The 7,500-nt window shown below is 51.5% G+C and overlaps 1 protein-coding gene across 1 annotated transcript in view; it reads right to left on the minus strand.

The window, feature by feature from the left end:
• Window positions 1-7,500, minus strand: part of LOC126568934 (neuroligin-2-like) — a 23,158-nt gene that overhangs the window by 13,515 nt on the left and 2,143 nt on the right. The gene's annotated exons all lie outside the window — the stretch shown is intronic.

The raw sequence follows: 7,500 nt of genomic DNA on the forward strand, positions 1-7,500 counted from the left end.
ATGTTTTTTTTTTATTTCTCGTCGTTACAATTCTATTCTAATTCTATGGCTTCTCGGGGACCCAAGGAAATGGAAAATCATAAATCGCTTTTGGGCTGTGCTGTCGAATGGAAAAGTGGGCGCCAGGCAACGACACTCGAACTCGTACGCAATTGAATTTGTCGACGTAATGCGTCCATGTCACCAAACACCCAACCTGTGCCGTCTGGGGACCGCTTTAGGAGGCGAAAGCTCCGCATCCCTATTGCCCAACCCAGGATGCCAGACACCATCTAGACTGCGAGTGAAGAAGAACAGATTTTTATGGATGTTTACGACGACGACGCCGGGCCCCATGACGCGTTTTGTTGATTTGTGGCTGTCAATCTCGCTCGCCAGGTTGCTCGAACGACCTCCTTAAAACGGTTAATCCCCGGCTCAAGGCGGGCTGAGCTAAGGGACTCACAGAAAGGACTTCACGACAGATGGAGTCGCGACGTTCCAAATTATCAGTCATCCGCCACCAGCGAATGGTGTGGGATTAGAGGAGAGCGTAAATTTTGTGCCAGCGCCATTGCTCTGCCGTGTCGGCCGTGAAGACAAAACCGAGACTTCTTTGGCCACACGTGTGGCCCGACAACAACGAGCGACACTTAGTGGCACTTCCACGTGGCTTGCCTTCCAGAGCGTAAGCGTCAGTGTCTGTCTCACACATCAATGAGCAACATGAGCGTCATGTGAGCGCTTTCTGGTGGATGTCTACATGGCCGAAGGAGAAACAAAGAAAGAAGAGATAAGCAGGAGAAGAAGAAGAAGCAGAAGGAAAGATAAAAGGAAACGCGTGGCAAATCTATCTGTCAAATGAGATTCGAATGGTATGTGTGCATGTGACGTGGTGTACAACATAAGCTTCTAATTGGATGCTTATGTCATATCGTAATCTGTTCTCTGTTCCGCTTCGCTCCATTGGGACCGGGATTTGCTACACGCTTAATCCATTAGAATCCGGCCTCCGGGAGGCCAGCGAGAGAGAGAGGGAGACAGCTCTCCTTACCACCTTCTTTCTTCTCTTCCTTCCCCTCCTGGCAGGTTGATAAGCGAAGTAACATGATATCCACATCGCATCGCATCGCTCCGGCGCGCTGATACTTTTGTCTGATGATTTTTTTCCTGCCAACTTCCACTTCCGATATGTGTACATGGGCCATAGCTACGTGAGGAAAGAAGGGAGGAAGGTAGAAAGCGGTATCGAGAGGGTTGTTTAACGCTGAGAGCGCGGCGCTTACAAGCTCATCGGAGCGGCACACCGACCCCGTCGGGCCTCTATGGTTTCCTTTCCTGTGGAAACAACCCTAGCATGCCCGGTAGCGGTTGATACACGTATGAGGGGATCACTTTCTTCCCTTTCTTTTGGAAGGGAAGCTAAAGCTCTTATCTACACCACCGGTTCGGGGGGGGTGGCCCGTCGTAAACGTATGTAAACTCCATTATGATATCGTTTAGGTAGCACTCACTTTGCGCCACTCGAGCATGATATGTTGCGAAGCGGGCGTCATGGGCTGTCGAGCCGTAAGTGGATGTTCTGTTTCAAATTTCTAATTGTTTTCGGCACCGTGAAGCCCCCGTGGCCACCCAGGAAGCACGCTTCACCGCTGGAACATCGAGGGATCTGAGGGCATCGAAAATCCCGAAATACAACCAGTCTTGGGGAACAAAAACCGAAACAGGTTTCAGACCATCAAGTTTCACCAAACTCCTCTCCTTCTCCTGACTGTCTCCATATTGATCCGTTCCTGGGTGCGCATGTATCGACCCAGGGATCCCCCCGGTTCGTTGGAAAATGCGATAAATGTGTCGCTCTGGACCGGTGAACCAACAAGGGGACGACGTTCGTTCGTTCCGTTTGCTCCGTTGTGTTGCTGGAAATGGAACACTCGCTCTCCTCCGCCCCCAAGGGTGCTAAGCCCTAAATTATGCCGCATAAATCTTTGCCGATAAAGATTTGTTGAATATTTGCTCTATAAATTTCAATATGCTCTCCGTTTTTTTCGGCTTTTTCGGTGTGTTCGCCGGACTGCGAATCTTGCCCGAACCCTCGGCAGACGTAAAGTGAAACCTTGTCTTGCCCTCGAAACATCCGGCATCGTAGCTTAGTGTGCGACAAAAATAAATACCGCGGGCAGAGCGCTACGGAGAATACCCACGGGTCCCATTGTTCCGGAGCGACTTTCACGTGGGGATCCATGGTCCGTTCTGACTGATACCCGAGGATTCTGAGGAAGAATTTATGATTGGCATCAGCGTCGCCGTGATTGTGAGGGTAGATCCTGTTCGATGCCCGATCGATCGATGGACGAAAGGCGAAGGAGAGAGAGTGAGATCCGAAGAGACTTTCGAGTGTCGTCGGACCTTCTACTATTTCTGGTGCTGCTGCTGGAGCTGGTGCTGCTGGAGGACCTTGCCACTGACGTGCGCGACGCGTTCGAGAAGGCGCTCCTAAGGGTACTCGGCGGCAAATTCAATTTATCTCAATTCAAGTATGAATTGCGTCGGGAACGTCCGAGGACCAAAAACTCTCATGCCTTCCATACCAAGGGGCACAAGGGGCACAAGTGGTCCATCGTCCTTCTTTTGGTGTATTTCGGCGGCGTTGTTGTTCCACTGGAGAACCTTCGCACCGGACGTTGATGGTGGTTTTAGGGGCCGTTTTTTTTTTTTTGGGCAACGGAAACGACTTCCGGTGGAGCTTCGATTTCGCACCCAACGCAATCGGCTCGTTGGCTGGCAGACTGTGGTTTCCTCGTGTGGTCTTCCTCCATCCTGGATCCCAAGGGCTATTCGCATTCTCCGCAGGACCGACTTGTGGTAATCAGAATTCATCTTTATTAAATTGCTCCATTAATACGATATAGAGCGAGTGGATCGAATTCAATTGAACGCTTCCGTATGGTCCAGTGGAATGGCTGACCATCTTAGTATGGTCAGAATCGAAATCGAAGCACGGCCATACAGGACGGACACCTTAGACCAACATCCAGGGATCTGGATTCGCTCTTCTACTGGACACGAAACGAAAAAAGGTTCGAAATTCTACGGACCAGTGGGCCGACAATATTCGGCCGAGTTCGCTCAAGTGAACTCATTCTGCAGCAGTAGTAGGCGTGTGGGTTAGCCCTCGCCTACTTCAGAAGGGTCCAATTGACAATTTTAATGAAAGAAGAAAGGAACAGAACCTACCGGTTGCCGATCGCCAAACGGTGTTCGCCACAATCGATTGGCCCCGGGTCTTTCGAGATGAATGTTTAATAAGCCGAACGACAAACTTGTGTACCCTCTCTTCTCTCCACTCCCATCTCCTCCGTGGCACAGGTGGAGAGCTGGCCATACCGACGGATACAGTTCCCTGGAGAAAAGGTATTCAAGGTTTCGGGAGTGCTGGAGATTGGAAGCGAAGGAGTGCAGCCAAGCGAAGCGAAGCAACCACACAACGAGAACAACGGCCTAGTGGCACACCGAGTGAGCATCCCGGCCCTCACACATCGCAAACGGTCATGCATAAACATGGCCGGGCAGCAGTTCGGTTGCAATCGGTTGTTCGGTTGGACCTCTCGCTTCCCTTGCTCGCTCGCTCGCTGGTCAACCAGATTGGGCCTCTTCTTCGGTTGCTTCGATCTTTCGGGGGGCTGCACAAAGGCGTTCATTTAATATTTATGAAATTCTGCCCGCTCGATCCGGGCGACCGATGCTGCCGACCGATTGGCCAAGGCACCGAGTACCAGTACACAACAATTTGCGAGGTGCCAGATGGGATGAGTGTTTGTATGCAGTGGAGTAGCATCTCTCCCCACATATGCTGATGTTTGATTAATTTTCAATAGCCCAGAGTGCGAGAGAAAGAGGCAAGGGCAGCATAATTACTGGTGACCTTCGGTTGTGCAAATTGTCCGTATCAGTCCCCGTGAGATACAAAGGCTCATCACCATTTGAATTGGCTCATTTGAAGTGGTTAGTGTCCTAAAGCAACATGGGATGCATAGCATAGAGTACGCTTCCGTTAAGCACCCTAAGCTTCTTCGCAAAGCAATCAATCCAACGCCACCATTCGACAAACATCAACAACGGAACCACGATACACGCCGCGGACGCAGCACGCTGCAACAAATTAACCAAAAGGGATGTCAAATTGCTGATCGATGTGCTCGCAACGCATCGCCGATCCACGTGCCAAAGTTCAAGAGGCAGCATCGCAGCGGGATAAATGGAACCTTGGTTGCTCGGTTGCACACAACCACCAACCGCTTTCACTGAATCCGGATGAATCAATCAAACTCAATCTCGTTCACGTCGGGACGGCCGGGACACCATGCCCTCATGCCACACAACCGCAGAACCGGGGATTGGTTTCGGGTTTTGAAAAATATGTAAAGTATGCTTATTGGCCCCTTCGGCCAACGAAGCACCAACCAACACACGGACGCTCACAAGCACACAAGCACGCACGCACCATCCATCATCATGCACTTTCCTAACGATCCAGCAGACGCACACACCCCCGTTAGGCCAGACCAGCCCATCAGAAGAATGAGCGATGGATGGCGGAAGCTTTGAAGCATCTCTCGTACCACAAACCGCGGTACAGTCGTTCCCGGCAGCAGCCTCAGGACTTTGCAGCCTCGACGCAGTTCGATCGACGCTCGGTTCGGTTTGGTTTGGTTGTTTTGGTCCTTCGCTCTCGCTCTCTCTCTCCCTCTCTCTGTGTTTGTGTGCACACGGAATCGATTCGATGGACGTCACGTAGCCCATCAGCCTTCTGGCACTGGTTCAAGGACCAACGCATGGTTTTCATTCGATTGGAGAAGCGCTCCCGGGTCGGCAACTGCCGGAAGTGTCAAGTCACGGCGTGCGAAACAATTTGGCGCCTTCCTGTCCCATGCCACCGAGGACTGGCTAGCTTCGCGCTTCGCTACCGTGGTAGGCTCGTCGTGTGACCAGCACGTACTTCGGCCAGCGGGTTCGAAAAGGCCGCGAAATGCCGCCGCGTGGTGGTAAAAGGATAGGACGCGTGCGAACGGCCGTCGGTAAACAACCCAGCAACGTTATTCCAGTGCATTCCAGCACGGGGGGACGCCAAGATTTATTGATCAATCAAACAAATGATTAATTGTTGGTGGAAACTGTCAGTTACGGGCAAGTGAGCTTCCACGTCATCCTCATCATCATCAGCAGCAGCAGCCGCAGCAACGTCTACGTCGAGGGAAGTCTACGTCGTCGACAGCGTCTTCCGCTTCTTTGGGACTTGGAGTGTTCCTGCAACCATCGAGAGCCTCCAGAGTATGTGTGTGTTGGTTGGAGTTATTTGGAAATTTAATTTATGTTGCTAATAAGATGAGACGTCACAATCTGACCCCTTTTCTTAGAGGGAGAGAGAGAAAGGGAGGTCCGGAACTTCGTCACAGGCACAAGGAGAGCGGATGGAATCCCAGCGCCGAAGACGGAGCTGAATGATTATGTCCCGTACTGGGGGGCGCATGGACACAAAACCATAATGTGTATACCATCATCCATACCATCGGATTAGGGGTTGATGAGTAGGCGGGCTCTCGGTCTGCACACCCGTACACACACCGTAACATGTCCTATACCGTTTGCTAGCAGGAACGATCTGTATAATTAATGACGGGTTTTATGCCCGTTATCATAGCCCAAAACATGACGAAAGCGAAACCAAAGTTCTACGCATGTGTATGTGTGCGGTGTGGTTGAGCTGCAGATTCATTTCTCAGCCGAGGACATGCCACATTGGCCAACGATAGCGATCCTTTAATAGGGATCCCTTCCTGGTGCTCGAGATGTGTAGCTTAAAGCCCCCGCCGGGACGACTGATGCCTACTACGATGCTCCACAGCAAAGCGGCCACCACTTCGTACATGGGTTACTATGTTAAAATTGATTTACTCCACAGCCGCCAGGACAATGGGATCATCGAGCGTAGCAGAGGTCAACATTCAGCGAAGAGGAATGGTATCTTCAACCCCAAAGTTTCGCTTCAATCCTGCACCAAAGCGAGGTCAGAGGGATGTGCTTTGCTTTATTTATTTTTCCTCATCAACGGATAAAATGAACGGCTCCCTATTTCATTCCATTCATTGCCTGGAGTAGAAGCGATGAAGGATCCCGAAAGATTTCCGATTACCTCCCTTTCCACCACGGAACCATCGCAAAGGGACGACCTTTTTAAACGCTTTTGCTACTGATGCCAGACGTGGACGCGGTTCAAAGGCAAGATGGCAGACCGCTTCCGGTCCGGTTCGTGGTCGCGTTTCGCCACCACCACCACCAGCTTAGCAAATCAAACAACATTCCAATCGGAAACACTGCTGTTCCGGAACGAACCGGGTGAGCTTTACGTTCCACCGCGCGGCAGGTAACGCGTGAAAAGCGCTGAGATGGCTCAACCGAGATCAAAAGAAACGGGAACAGATGAAGCGAGGTTCAAAAAGGGCCGGCTGCAATGATTCATTGAGCAACAAAACACTCTAGAATAAAACCCAACTGAAAAGCTTCCGGGGTCCGTTTTCCAACACCCCCCCCCCCCCCTCCCCCTACCCCATGGGAAAAGAATGCTGTTCATTAGCCCTCCGGCGTCCCTTTTTTTTCGCCCTTCACCTTGTGACCCCATTTTTCCCTCCACCACCAACCAAGGGCGGGGTCAAGGAATTCGGTGAGGTTGATTAGGAATCACCGGCACAATTTTAATGGCCGGATTGAGGAATGTGGATGCGTCGACCGGCACCCCCCTTGGGGGGGGGAGGGTTCGGTCATCGCGTCATCAAAATAAAATATTGTGGCCATCCCGTTCCGTCCGGACCCCACGGAAAAAAAAAACGGAGATTGAGCGTTTCACACGTTTTCCCCCGCACGCACGCACGCACACACTGTGGCCACGGGGGTTTATTTGCTTCGCGCTGGGGAACTAGATTATGATTTCATCGGAACGAAGCACCGAAAGCCTAGGAACCCTCCCAACCCCTCGAGGAGTGGACCGAAAAGCCATAAAAAATACATGAAATGAACATGAAATGCTTCCTCCACTTCCTTCGCCACCCGCATCGTTTGGCCCTTGGCCATCAAAAAAGGATTTCCTTTTATTTCCTGCTGGCGACAACAGTGTACGCCACGCCACAGCACGCCACACCACGTTTGGCGCATCACTTGGTGAGTTGTGAGTGGCGCTTGCTCGCATACCTCGGACACAAACCCCCTCGGAGGGGGATGAAGAAGGAAGAGAGGAGATGTGGTCAAATATCGAGTTTTGTGGTACCCCAAAGCCGTGGTGTCCGCTACCGATTAAGCAGGACGATGGATGACGATGATGCGAAGCGATGTTGATGCGAATACCCAAAAAAGAAGAAGAAAAGATCCGTGGTTGAAAGAAAGGATGGCAAGCGTCTTGGATGGAGGGAGAAAATCCCCCCCCCCCCCCCCATGGGTGTTCACTTGAGGATGCGAACGGTGTGCGGT

Source organism: Anopheles aquasalis, chromosome 2 (genome assembly GCF_943734665.1).
Source record: "Anopheles aquasalis chromosome 2, idAnoAquaMG_Q_19, whole genome shotgun sequence".
Lineage (NCBI taxonomy): Eukaryota > Metazoa > Arthropoda > Insecta > Diptera > Culicidae > Anopheles > Anopheles aquasalis.